The sequence below is a fragment of the Myotis lucifugus genome, unplaced genomic scaffold (assembly GCF_000147115.1).
Source record: "Myotis lucifugus unplaced genomic scaffold, Myoluc2.0 scaffold_28, whole genome shotgun sequence".
Taxonomy (NCBI): domain Eukaryota; kingdom Metazoa; phylum Chordata; class Mammalia; order Chiroptera; family Vespertilionidae; genus Myotis; species Myotis lucifugus.
Genome location: NW_005871076.1, coordinates 8562444 through 8577241, shown reverse-complemented (window position 1 = coordinate 8577241; position 14798 = coordinate 8562444).

Genomic DNA, 14798 nt, shown 5'->3' with positions numbered 1-14798 from the left:
CTTTTGATTAGAAACACTGATCTGTTAATAGACATATTTGGATAAGACCTTTATCCTCTCTGAGCTATATTTCCTCATAAATAAATATATGTGGAAGTACAATGACTTGTTGGGCTATGATTACTGAAGGGCATTTAACCTTTGCAAGATATACTCAACTATCCGCATTATAAATTGACCTCATTTCTCCCCCATGCCTTGTGCCTTGACCATTTTATTTTTCTTAGCACTTTCACCAAAGATAGAGAGGACCAGGAGGAGGCAGAGAAATTGAAATTGGCTATAATTCAAGTTGGATGGCTGTGGTGATAAGAAACGATTTTTCCTATGTGGAGACCACCTAACCTTTACTTGCCTCTTTCGGCTCAACATTCTCATCTCTTTAGAAAAGCTTGAGTTAAATTATTGTAATAGAGTTCATCCAGTAGGTTCAGCTGTTCCCTCCTGCCTTATCTCTGGTTCTCTGTAACTGTCTTCTGCTCCCAATAAGGTAGAGTTCATACTGAAATATCAAAGTGAGAAGGCTGGTCATATTCCGGGAGTTTATGAACACATTGATTTTATATGTTAATATTTTGTGTTTGTCTTAGTTCATTCAGGGTGCTGTAACAAAATACCATTGGCTGGTTTATAAACCAAAGAAATTATTTCTTATAGTTCTGGAGGCTGCAAGTCTAAGATCAGGGTATCAGCATGGTCAGGTTCTGGGCAGGGCCCTCGGTGGATTGCAGACTGCCAGCTCCTCCCTATGTCCACGCCTAGAGAAAGGGGGCAATGGAGCTCCGTGAGTCTCTTTTCTACGGGCGCTGATCCTATTCATGGGGTCTCCTCCCTCATTACCCAAAGGCCCCACCTTCTAATACCATCACACAGGCACTGGGATTTCAACATGTGATTTTTTGGGGAGACACAAACATTCCGACCATAGCAGTATTGATTGATATTAAATCATAAATAGAAAACAATGGAGAGAAACTATTTGATAGAGGGGGCAAAGTTATAGATTTGAAGGTGACCTCCTAGCATAGAGTCTTATTCTCCCCACCCCACCCCCGATTAAAAATGCAAAATTTATCAGAGATGTAATTAAATTTGAATGAATGAGCTAGAAGAAGAAAAGGTTGGGGGAACCCTGCCAACGTACATGCCTATATGGAATACAGTATATTGTTTGGGGTCATTGAATTTGTGTAGCTAACCAGGCTTAACTTTTACCACGTCTAGAAACAGGTTCAAAATTAGCTGAACTATGCTACAAGTTTAAGTACATGTCCTCAGTGTAAAGAATATAAGACAAGAAAAATTAGTCTCAATACTGGGATGAGGAGAATGCTTCTGCTGCCAAACCCCAACACAAAGCCTCGATAAGTGTTCACAGAATTGATTTGAACCAAACTACATCCCCATCAATGAGGAAGTAGCCTCTTTGCTTTCTGCTTTAATGTAGATTGACAAGCGCCAATAACTTAGCACGTATTAGATGAGAACGAGGACTAGGAAATGCATGTAGGCTTTTGGTCGTGTTAGTTGCTCCAACCCATAAGCACGACATGGACAGCCCTTCCTGAAATTCAGTCATTGGTAGTGTTTTCCAGCTAAAAGCAGAGCTAATGTTGGTTTTGTCTGACCTTTCATTTGGTGAGGGCAGCGAACTCATGAGACTGGTGTCATATGGTGACCTCTCTGTGGGTCACTTACCTCTTCCTGCCCTAGGACCCCAGGCAGAGCCTTGACCCCAGCCTAGCATCGCAGGATGGAGCCTTGTCCCCTGAGGGGCTGAACTAGAGCACATAAGGGAATCAGAGCAAGTTTATTCCTACTCATGGACTGACCTCTTCCTTGTCGTCTGTTAGAAAGTGGAATTGGATGTAAACCTGAGTCTGTTTCCAATGTCCTGTGCCTGGAATAGGCAGCTGAAGCCCTGAGAGGATCTCATTAGAGATGGCCTTGTTTGTGGGAAAATTCTGGCAGCCCATGTATCATGCTTATATGTGGGATGTGTACTGCAAAGGGATTCTGAGTCTATGTTCTGATTCTGAGTCCCTTACTCTGTTGGAGATAAATGTTAAAGATGTTTACACCCCTGGTATGGGTAGGCAGACATCTTTCCTTGCCAATTTTCTCTCCTATTCTCTTACTTCTCTCTGATAAGCCATACGCCAAATAAAACACTGGATTTTCTTCTCTTAAGGCTATGGTGTACTTTTGTTGATAATTTCCTTATTTGTTTTTAAGTAGTTATATCCTTGTTCTGATTATATAAGTAGTACTATCTTATTGCAAAAATTACCCCAAAGTTTCAAAAAGTATAAAACAACTTTTCCACAAACATTTGGGGTATATGTGTTTTTATTTTTATCTAGTGTCTCTTGTCAGGAAAACATCAGTGTTTTATTAAATAGGCACTATCTTAAACTGAGCATAACGCTAAAAGTTACATGAAAGACCAAGGATGGTTTTTTTTTATTGAGAGAGAGAAAGAGAGAGAGAGAGAGAGAGAGAGAGAGAGAGAGAGAGAGAGAGAGACGGCAATATATTGTTCCACTTTTGTATGCATTCATTGGCTGCTTCTTGTATGCGCCCTGACCACAGATCAAACCTGCAGCCTTGGCATATAAGGATGACACTCTAACCAACTGAGCTGCCCACCAGAACAAGACCAAGCGTTTTACCAGGACACTAAATAACAGAAGAGTTAAAGTGTTGAGTATGTCCAACTGCTTCCATTTGGGTAAAACTTAAGTGAAACCTTGTTGGATTTCCTTTGCTGTGAGAGGGCATGGAAATCATTTCTTTAGTCTCTTTGATCTTTGTTTGGATTGGCAGTGCGGACGCCTTTGTGAAAGGGATGAGGCCAATGTGCATTGCCGAGGGTTGTTGGCCTGGGTGACCAGACTGAACACACTGGGCTCCCTCCCTCTCTCTTCCTCAGGGTTTCGCTGGACGGAACCTACCTAGAAACACCAGGCTATGTTAAACGGCTGATTTAGGAACCACATGCATTCAGAAACCACAACCCCCAGAACCGCTCAATGAAAGTCTGCCTCATCATGCGGAGAGGGGGGAGTCTCCACTAGGTATCTTACATGACTTGAAAATGCTAAGCAAACATTTCAGTCATGCATTCTGCCTCCCCTGACACACCCCAGGAACCTAAGAAGCATTTTCTAATAAGCCACTTCCTTTCTCATTGATGGGATAATGAAGGGGGCAGATTGTGGTCCTTACAATGGAGTATTAAGTTTGATTTGTTTTAAATTAAGTTGTAAACTACTGAAGGTGAAAAGCTCTCTTTACGAAATGAAGACACATAATACAACTCTGTGTCGTGTCTAACGCAGCACTTAAAGGGTAGAAGCATGTGGCCAGGGGGTTTCTGGCTGGAGGTCCTTGAGGAAGTATATCTAAGTCAGGGTGGCAAATGTGCGGTGCCTATCCCATCATTCCTGCCTGTGTCCAAGGGAGACATCACTCATCACGTGTGCTATTCTCTCCAACTACACTCAGGCATGACCTCTCAAAGTAAGGTCACTGTAGCCTAGGAGATTTAAATTAGACATGAACTTTCCCAATAAAGGTTTTCTTTATTCTAGTAGGTACAACCATACAATTAAGGAACACTTTACATACTCTTTATTGAAAGTCATTGTCTTCAATTGAGGGTCTCTTGGTTTTAAAATCCTGCCTGAGAATGTTGTGTGGGAATGACCATTTGATGCTAAGATTCCAGAATGTACGAAGCCCCAGTCAACAGACAACCCCCGCTCTATCCAATACTTACAGACCCGCAGTGGGCATATTTCCTCACCCAGTTTCACCATCTGCTAGTACTTTGACCAACACAAAGCAAACAGCCCCGGCCACCTCGGGAAATGCAGATGACCCCAAAGCATGGTAAACAGATGTGATTGGCCCACTGAGCTTTGAACCCTGAAATTGCACCACACACAGACACAGTCAGAGCATTGCCAGAGGTTACAACACACACATTCTTGGCACCATTGTTCTGATTGACTCAGACCAGCTGAACATCTTAAACTGAGTGATAAATGAACTACAATCATGGAAGAAATGATGCTCTCCTGCTCAGGGATTCAAATGCCTCTCTAGCTGCTGGTACCACCTGAAAAAGAAACTGTCAACATGAATGATTTTCAAAGCTACAACCATCTTCACTGTCCAGCACCACAAGCCATCACACATTTGGTGGGCAATGTGTGCAGGGCACCTAAGGAAGCACTGTGAGAATGTGGAGGGGAGGAGGGAGGCAAGCAAGCCCGGGCATACTGAGCACCTGGGAAGGGCCAACCCTGGACTGAGAATGAGGAAGAGTGTGGACTCAAGAGGGTGAAACGGGTGGAGGGAGTGTTGGTTGTTCTGTAGCTGGCTGAGCCCGGTGAAGCATTTCAGAGGGCCTTGCAAACCAAGCCTAACCCCGCTGTTTGCTTGTTTCCAACAATAAAGATGGAATTTTTGAATTTCATTTGACTCCAGGGAGAGCTGGGACTGCTCCAGGAATATTTGTGTTGGATGCTCTGAGAGAGGATAGGGAAGTCATGATATTTAAATACATTTTGTGCTTTTATCTGTTTTCAAAGTCTACTTAAAAATTTTTTTCCTGTTATTGTTACATAGGACCTACCAAGAAAAGGCATTTGGTTGGACTTGGTGGACATAGAAGACAGAGAATGTGACTTTAGAATAGATCACCTTACCCAGACAATAGGGCAAACAGAAGCTTTTAGGGGAAATGAAATAGTCCTAGCCTGGGAGCATCTTCTGTGATTCCAAATTCAGATAATTTCTCTCTGCAGTTAACAAAAGCGTATCCATCTGTATCAGTGAGGGCTCTCCAGAGAAACAGAACCAATTGTGTGAGAGAGAGAGAAAGGCCGGGGGGTGAGGGGCAGAATATGAATCAGAATGAGAATGAATTACTTTAAGGAATTTGCTCCTGCAAATGTGGAGGCTGGCAAGTCCAGAATCTTCAGGGCAGGTGGTCCGCAGGAAGGAGAGCCAGGGAAGAGCCGATGTTGGAGCTTAGCGTGAAGGCAGTCAGTCAGTCTGGAGACAAATTTCCCTCTTCTTTGGGGGACCGCCACCTTTTTTCTCTAAAGACCTTTAACTGATTGAATGAGTCTCCTCCACGTTATGGAGGGTAATCTCCTTTATTCAGGCTACTGATGTAAATGTTCATCTAAAAGGTACCTTTACGGAGACGTCTCACTGATGTTTGACCAAACATCTGGGTACTGTGGCCAGCCAAGTTGATACATAAACAAGCCATCCGACCAGCTTAGCACCTTTGCTTCAGGACTCAGAAGTTAGCTCTGTGCACTGACTTCAGGAGTTGACCTAGACCCGGAAGGAAGCGTGGCATGCTGTGGAGCCTGTGGCTGTGGGAGCCTTCAAGGGATTCCAGGAAATTTTATTTTGTTGGTTTACGTTATGGAAGCTTTACATACCTAACAACAATCTCACTGAGCACTTTCCTTATGGTCTGACCAACTTCAAACTTTTAATGAGGAGCTAGAGGAGAAATAAGACAGACTGGAAATGACTGCGCCAGGAAGACATGTCTGATTCCCACACTTCATGGGCATGCTTTGCATTTGGGGAGCACTCTGCACGTCTTTGTATTTTACCACCAAACGCACAGAAACCGAAGGGCCGTGAGAGAAGAGCAAAGAGTGGGTGGTGTGCTGGGGCCAACGGGGAACCCCACATGTGCCTTCAAGGTAGCCAGAGGCCCACATTTTTCACAGCAAAGAGCAGGCTGTTCCAACTCACTGTGTAAAAAAAGCAAGAGGGATTTCTGGCCCATGGTGTTTGAAACAAAAATCACCTGCTAGATGACTTCATGTTTTTGTCGATCGTTATGAAATATTTTGAAACATCTTTTCATTATCCAAAGTTACAGTTTGTCCATTTCTGCCCAAAACCATGTTAAAAAAAACAACAACATTGAAAACTGTTGCTTTGGGGCGGGTGCAGGGTGAAGGGGGTCAATGGGGAAAAACAACAAAGGGGATATCTGTAATACTTGCAACGAGAAAGATACTTTTTTAGAAAGAAAGGCAATGTTGCTTTGCTAAAATGATAGCAGGGTTCTATATAAATCCTCCATGTAACAATCCAGGGGACTTTATTCCTTGGTCCGTTTCTTTTAAAGAGAACGAGGAGCCTTTTTGTATTTGGGTTTACTACCTCATTTGTTTCTGCTCCTTGTTTGTGCCCAAACTGAAGCTCAGACAAGGCAAGTGATGTCTGTCCGACCCTGATTCCTGGGAGCCTCTCTTCTACATCCATTGAACTGTCTCCACGGACGGTCCGTCTCTCTTGGATGGCGACCACTTCCCAGTCTCTTGGACCGATGGGAGCTCCAGGTCTGATATTTTCCCTTGTGTGTCTCACATTCACCTAAAGCACAGAATGCCCAGAAGCACAGAATGCCCAGGAGCACAGAATGCCCGGAAGCACAGATAGTGCTCTCTCCTGTGAGAGACTAAAAAATGTAAGAGTCCATGGACCTGGTTATAGAGTCTTACCTGAGGTGAGGCGTTTGATCACAGATGGAGAATACATGACAATAAGCATTTTTAATTGGGGACAAACTATATTGGGGAGCTCATGTAGAACAGCTTGAATCTTCTGAGATGGGATAAGTAGAAAATAGGAAGGTGGTGAGGGAATAGCCATGAGCTTGACATTGAGCATGGTTTGGACTGGCCACTGCAGCTGAGAAATGGGAAGTGAAGACAAGGGCTGCCAAGCAGCTGGGCCCAGGAAGCCAGGCTCTGCGACTCTCCAGCAGGGTCTGGCTGCCCAGGAGTCGGGGCAGAGGACGTGACAAGCAGGAGAGCTACAGCCCAGGGTTGACAAGCTGGATTGGAAGGGCTGCCTTGAGTTCTAAGCTAGACAGAGAGGCAAAAAAAAGAAGCCAGCTGGGGACAGGGGAGAAGTTGGAGCACCTGAACTTGTAATGAGATGAGGTGTGGCAGTACCACTCTGCATGCTTTCTCTCCCCCTGGAGCTTCCTGCATCGGCCACCACCATGCATCCTTGTGGGCATGCCTTCACTGAGAACTCTTGCCTTCCTTTACTTCCACCCCAATGCCCTCCCTCTCCGTAAGGTTCAGGTCCGGTCCTGCCTGCTTCAGGAATTTCTCCTAGCTGTTTCTAGATTTGCCAGCACCCCTTTTTGAAACTCCTTCAGAACTTTTTTTTTCCGGGACACATAAATTATTTCAAAATTATAGTCATACTGTATCCATTGTATAGGGGTGGGCAAAAGTAGGTTTACAGTTGTGTTGTATTAAAAATACAATAAATAATAATACAAGAATAAACTCTGTGTTTCATGTGATCACAACTGTAGACCTACTTTTGCACACTCTGGTGTATATCTCATTTCCTTGTGAAGATGGGCAATGTCTTCAGGGGTAAGAACGGAGTCACATGCTGCTTTTATTTCCCTAACCTGGTGAGACACTGTTTGAACACATGTTTGTTTAATTTCAAAAGTATTGGTTGATTATCCTGCAGTTGGCATAACTCTATATACTTATTTCGAAGCTATTTGGTGGATTTTGTCAGATTTTTGATATTTGATAATTTGCAAGATGCTGTCCTAGTCACTCATGAGAAATTCCAAATATATGTCTAATAAATAAATAATATTGGAAATAAGAGGTTAGTAACTCTTATTTCCAATATTATTTATTTATTTCTGGGAACCATTTTATTCCAATAAAATATTCATAGGAGAGGCGATCCCAGGCGTTCATTTGCAGTTATTAAATTGTGAGAGAATCAAAGGAACTGACTCTCTCCTGACATGTTTCCTTGGATTACATATGGAGCAAATTTTCACTTTCTTTTAATATGGTGACCAGCATCGAGCAACAAATAAGTATTAAATAGTAGGTTATGATAAAGGAGAATAATTAGTCTGTTGTACAGAATGTAACTTTTCTGCATGAAACAAAAGAGCTGCCAACAGCTCAGTTCTGCCTCTAACTGGCTGGTTGCCTCGGACAAGGCACTTCCTCTTTCTCCTTCATTTCCCCCCCTCAGTGAGGTGCATGAATGGACTTTTGGCTTCAGGAGGGTGGAGCCGTTTTGGAGCCCCTGCAACAGGCAAGTCCACAGGGCCACTTAGTGGCCTTCCACTAGTGGGCGCCATTGAGCAGACTTTAGGGCCTCTGCCCTCCAGAACAGACTGCCTGCATTTCCCATCCTGACTGATGACGCATGTGGGTCTGAAATGGCACAGGATTATGAAAGTCATTGGCATAATTCGATTCCATCAGCTATTCTGAAGGTCTTTCCTGGCCCTCTGGCTTTGAGTCATGTCCACACTGTAAGCTTGCAGTTTTGCCACTACAGCCAGTTGCCATCGAAACAGTTCACCCTTTACGGAAAATGCTGATCCTTATAGTGCATTGCTCCTTCTTAATAGAGCAATTAATATCTTTCTACATATTAAAGGCAAGTGTCAACCTCCCTGGGCTCCTGGACTAATTTTTACTGGCAAAATCTTAGGAAACCACTTAAGTTGTAGAAGTTCAGGACAGTGAGAAAGCTTAGAAGTCATTCTGGGCAAATCCTCTTGTTTTACAGAAGAAAGTCAAGTCCAAAGTTTGGTTTGAACATGAGACAAATTCAACATAGGATATTTTTTTGTTATCTTCAGAAAACGTAACTATAACTAAAGTTTGTAAAATGTTATATATGGCTTTATAAAACATATTACATATTAATTTCCACAGTCCTATGAAGTATATTATTCACCTATTATTTAGCCCTCATTTTTAGAAAAGTTAATTAACTTGTCCAAAGACTGACAGCAAATTTGTGGCTGAATGAGGACCTGAGCCCAAGCAGAATAAGATTCTGTGTTGTTGTTTTTTAATAAAGCTATTTTATTATTTATCTTCAAAAAAAAGAAAAAAGAAAGAAAGAAAGTCAAGTCCAGAGAGAAGTGATTGGTCCAAAGCCACCCACTCCCCCAGGGAATGAGGCAGGGCTGGACTCCAGGGATAATTGTGAGACAGGTAGAACCAAAAAGGGACCCTTAACCAACCACAGAGTTCCTTTATCCCAGTGGTCGGCAAACTCATTAGTCAACAGTACAACAATTGAAATTTCTTTTGAGAGCCAAATTTTTTAAACTTAAACTATATAGGTGGGTACATTGTTATTAACTTAATTAGGGTACTCCTAAGGCTTAGGAAGAGCCACACTCAAGGGGTCAAAGAGCCGCATGTGGCTCGAGAGCCGCAGTTTGCCGACCATGGCTTTATCCCATTGCTTTAACTGTCCTCTCTGACAGCTTCGGTGACGTGGGAGGTATGTGAGTTGCCACATGCATTAGCCTGTTTTTGTGTAAACGTCCTTAATTTTGCCTTTATTGCCAGGCAGCTCATTATGTGCCAAGTCCTGGGCTAAACTCCCCACAACGCATCGTGTCTCATTTGATCCCAGGCCATGCAATCCAGGTTTACAAGGACGGGCTCGAATCCCAGCTCCACTCCTCAAGAGCCACATGGGTGGGGGCAAGTGATATGCCCTCCCTGCACCTCACTTTCCTCTGATGACTCTGGGGGTAATAACAGAACCCTTTTTCTAATCAATGAGATAAAGCATACCAGCCACTTAGCAAGGGACCTGGCCCGCAGGACGCACCCCAGAAATGTTAGCTATTGTTTTAATCAGTCTCAGGCATTAGTTTTCTTCATATTGAGATTCAGCATAGGAACTGTCTAAATGTTCTATTTCACTTTTATAATGTGAATGAACTATTGAAAGTGTATATAGCCAGCAATGTGTTGATAACTGTATGGCTTTCGCTTCTTCATAGAAATAATGTTTTTGTATGAAATGAATGCATCTCAGGATGCCTCTCTTTACCCTGACATTTAAAAAGATCAAACACGAACTAGAAAATACTAGAGATAAAAGGCATCATCGCATTTCTTCCTCATAGTCAGTCTCTCTCTCTCTCTCTCTCTCTCTCTTTCTCTCTCTCTCTCTCTCTCTCTCTCTCTCTCTCTCTCTCTCTCTCTTTTTCTTTTAAAGATTGGCACTTTGTTCATGGCTCTGGCCAAAAGTGAGAGTTGGAATTTGGGATTATATACTTTTTAATCAGTAGGAGTTCATTAATTGCAGCTAACTTTTTGCTCCATAGAAGGGGACAGAGAAGACCTTGATTTTTCCATATGGCTAATGTGGAGGTGTTGTCCAAACTAGGCATTAGAGCCTCGTAACAATATATCTGCATGTTTACAAGTTACATAGTTCTTGCTTTCTTGGTCGCCATCTAAGTTAACACACCACAGCCCAAGGATTCTGCTTGAATTCTCTGACAGGTTCAGCATTCAAAGCAATCGCTGCTTACAGTTTGGTGCGTTTCAGACCTGAAAGCCAGGGTTCCAGATATAAATAGTATGCACAGTTGGACAACGGCATTGCCGTCAGGGTGAGGTCACTTCCAGGAAAACACTGACATGTAGCCATGGGAATAACATCTGGCCCTTCAGCAGTTGCATTTGATTTAGACTTGGACATCCGACGTGAAATAGAGGCTGTATTTATTAATAACATCAGTTTCCATGCAATTCACTCATTTGAACTTGAAAAGCAAGACCTCCACAGCCTATTCATTAAACTTACTATGTTTAGGGGATGGATGCTCACTTAACAATTGCTTGCTTGCTTGTTCCTCTCTGGCCCATCCATGTCTACCTCATGCCACATCGAAGGAACATGGGCAAAGAGGACCTGGGGGACCCAAGTTTGTCTTCTTGTTGGTGGTGGTGAGAGACTAGGGCTGGAGAAAAGACCCGTTAAATAAGATACGATCAAAGTGTGAATCTTTTTCTTTCTATTTCAATATCTGGATATCATTTGATTTTTTCCTGTGTAGCAGCAAAACCCTCAACATTTTTTTTTTGGTGGGGGGAGGCCTAGCTACATGGCCAACCCAAGCAGAGACTTTATTCCAGCTTTACGTGGAACTAGGTATAAAAGTAAGTTATGGCCAATGGTATATATAAGCAGACATAGTACTTGCAAATTCTAGAGAGTGTTTTTAAAGGTTAGGAAGATCCTCTCCTTCTCCTTCCTGTGTTTGGAATGTGCTTCCAATGGCAGGAATGTCAGCCATCACTTTGGACCAGAGTTGGTCTTAAAGATGGAAGGTACATATAGTGAAACAATGAGGTAGAAACAGCTCAGTCTCTGACACCATGGAAGATCTTAATAATCCTGGACAGAGAACCTCCAGATTATTGTGGAAAAATATAGCACAAAAACAGTCATGTGAATAAAATAAAAATATACAGCTCAACAACGTATCAAAAAGGAAAGCTTCATGGAATTACCACTTGGTCGGTTTTTGTAAATATTCTATGTACACTTGAGAAACAAATGCATCTTTTGCAGCTTAAAGTATAGAAAATGTGTCCACACTGTCAATTTGCTAACCGTATTGTTGACATTTTCTGTATTTTGGCTGACTTTTTGCCTGCTTTGGTCTTTCATTCTTGAAATAGGCCTGCAGCAGTCTCCCACTGTGGCTGCACATTTCTGTTTCTCTTGGTGTTTGAAACTTCATCCGTGCATTACTATCTTGGTAGATAGTTGGGTTTTGCAGTTTTTAGTCAGGCCTCACAACCTTGGTCTTTTAATTAGAACATGTAAACTGTTTTAGCCAGTCTGAGGAAGCAGGGTAGACCCTATCCAAAATTTGGTATTGATGTTGAGATGGATGACCCGATACATGCACTCCAAGAGGATCTGAAAAGGTTTATGACGTACACACTTGAGGCTGGGTAAACAGTCAGGCTGCCCAGGCAGGCCTGAAATGGCTTGAAAGAGCAAGGGAAGGAGACCGTGGGCAGGGGACTGGGCTGGGGTGAGGAGTCCCTCACGCAGGAAGGAATTTGCGTTGTGTGAATCTCCCACTGGTGCCCAAAGCGGGACCACCCAGGTTTTCTTACCAGCTTTCCCAGATGCAGGGCAGAGGGCAAGGTGGAAGGGGTGAGACTTAAGAACTGTCAGTAGTCAAACATCCAGAAATGGAATCAGACTATTACCTAGATCACATTAAGGGTAAAAACACACATTTTCATTTAAATGTATCCTCTTACACAGTACTTTCCATTTTTCTCACCTGTTCTTTTTATATATTTCCCTTTCTCTCCATTTTTGCCACCCTTTTGACTAATTATTTGTACATTTACATGTATGCCTTTATTAACAAGAGATTTGTGTGATTTTTAATTATTCTTTTAATATTTATTCTAGAGATTATAGCATGCATTTTGACTTTTCAAAATCCAGTGTTAATTGGTGTTTCTTTCTGGACAAGGCAATGGTTTTATTTGATGCTTTGACTCTCTGCTATTGTTGGTATTTTAATTTTTATATCTTTTAAACTCACAGTACATTATTGTTATGTTATGCAGTTGAAAGTCATTTAGATTTACTCACATATTTTTCATTTTCATTGTTCTTTGTTTCTTGCTGCACCTCCAAAGTTCCATCTGGAATCATTTTCCTTCTAACTGAAAGATACTTTTAAATATTTTTTTAGTGCAAGCCTGCTGGAGAAGCCTGAATTTCATCATCTTACCATTTCTGAAAAATATTTTTGTGTGGGTATAAAATTCTAGATTTACAGTTATCTATTTTCAACACTCTGGAGATATTCCAATATCTGTTCGTTCTCACGATCTCTGTTTAGAAGTCATCTGTAAGTTCAACAGTAACTCCTTTAATGGTAACCTCTCTTTGTTTGCTTTGGGCTGCTCTTATAATTGTTTTTGTTTGTGTTTTGTTTTGTCTTTGGTTTTGAACAGTTTTACCATGATGTACCTAGGTGCAGATTTCTTTTTATTTCTACTTAGGTTTCCTACAGCTTCCAGAATATCTTTTATCCGTTTTTGGAAAGCTCTCGGCCATTGTCTCGTAAAACATTGCTTCTGCTTCATTCTCTCTGTAATCTCCTGCAATTATACTTATGTAAAACCTGCATCTCATTATCTTCACCCTGCCTCTTATATTCTTTTATATGTTTCATTATTTTTTTCTCTCAATGCTTTATTCTGAAAACTTTCGTTTTTCTAACCAACACTTTTCAAATTGCAATGTCTTTGCAGTCACCCGGAAATCTTATTAAAATGTAGATTCTACTTCATGAGGTCTGTAGTAGGACATAATATCCTACTAATATCTCTAAAAGGCTCCCAAACATGCCCTAACTGGTTTGGCTCAGTGGATAAAGCATCGGCCTGCAGACTCAAGGGTCCCAGGTTCGATTCCAGTCAAGGGCATGTACCTTGGTTGCGGGCACGTACCCAGTGGGGAGTGCAAGAGGCAGCTGATCCAATGTTTCTAACTCTCTATCCCTATCCCTTCCTCTCTGCAAAAAAATCAATAAAATATATTTAAAAAATAAAATAAAAAGCTCCCAAACATAAAGAGGACATTATGTAAAAACTAAGGAAGTGCCGAAACCGGTTTGGCTCAGTGGATAGAGCGTCGGCCTGCGGACTGAAAGGTCCCAGGTTCGATTCCGGTCAAGGGCATGTACCTGGGTTGTGGGCACATCCCCAGTAGGAGATGTGCAGGAGGCAGCTGATCGATGTTTCTCTCTCATCGATGTTTCTAACTCTCTATCTCTCTCCCTTCCTCTCTGTAAAAAATCAATGAAATATATTTTTAAAAAAAACTAAGGAAGTATGAATAAAATATAGGCTGTAGTTAATAATGTATCAATACTGGTTCATTAATTGTGACAAATATACCATATTAGTGTAAGGTGTTAATAATAGAAGAAATTGGGTGTGGGTTATGAGTGCTCTCTGTGTTATTTTTGCAACTTTTGTATAACTCTTGAATTATTTTGAAAAAAAATTATTAAAAAAAACTACTCTAGATTATGTCAATGCATCTGGTCTACAAATCAGTTTAAGTACAATATTCTAACCTATTTTACCAATTTTCTATTTAGTTATATCTAATCTACTATTAAACCCATTCATTAAGTTCTTAATCTCAGTGATTGTATTTTTAATTTCCAAAACTTATATTTGATTCTTTTTTGATAGTGCTAGTTCTCTGACAAAAACTCTCCTTTGTCTTTTTGCTCTTTGACTATAAACAGCGTAGTTACCAAAAGTCTGTGTGGTAACTCTCACATCACAAGTAGCCCTGATGAGCCTCTTTCTTCTCTCCATTGATTTTCTTATTTTACTTTCATGTTGTCTTGTCTCTGAGTAGCTCTGGTTACTTTTAATCTTGTGTTGGACATCGCATTGACAAAACATTTTGTAGAAATAGAGGACTAAGATAAGGTTATAATTCTAGAGAGGAATTATGTTTGCTTTTGCCAGATCCCTAAGCATCCCAACAAGCCAGGCTGAGCTCAAAGAAACTTACAAGATTGAGATGAGCTATAGTCCCTGCAAAGTATCTGTTTTGAGAAGCAGACCCTGGCTGAGGAGATAGACTGGAGCATGGGTGACAGGACTGAGAAGCGCAGTGAGGGGGACGCCGCAGTATTGCCGCTGTGTCTCAGCCGGCCGTGGAGGTGGGAGAAGTAACTTCAGAGACTTTAGGAGGGAACACGGGCAGCAAACAGCCACCCATGTCTACTTTGCTCACTTGGAATCTCTGTCGCAACCCAGCAGAGAGCATCTGAATGGATATCCACAGTCCTGTCGTCCTCTCTTATGACCCCAGCACATAGAATGGCCACTTCCCGGCAGGCCTTCAGTAGTGATGGCTTGGGA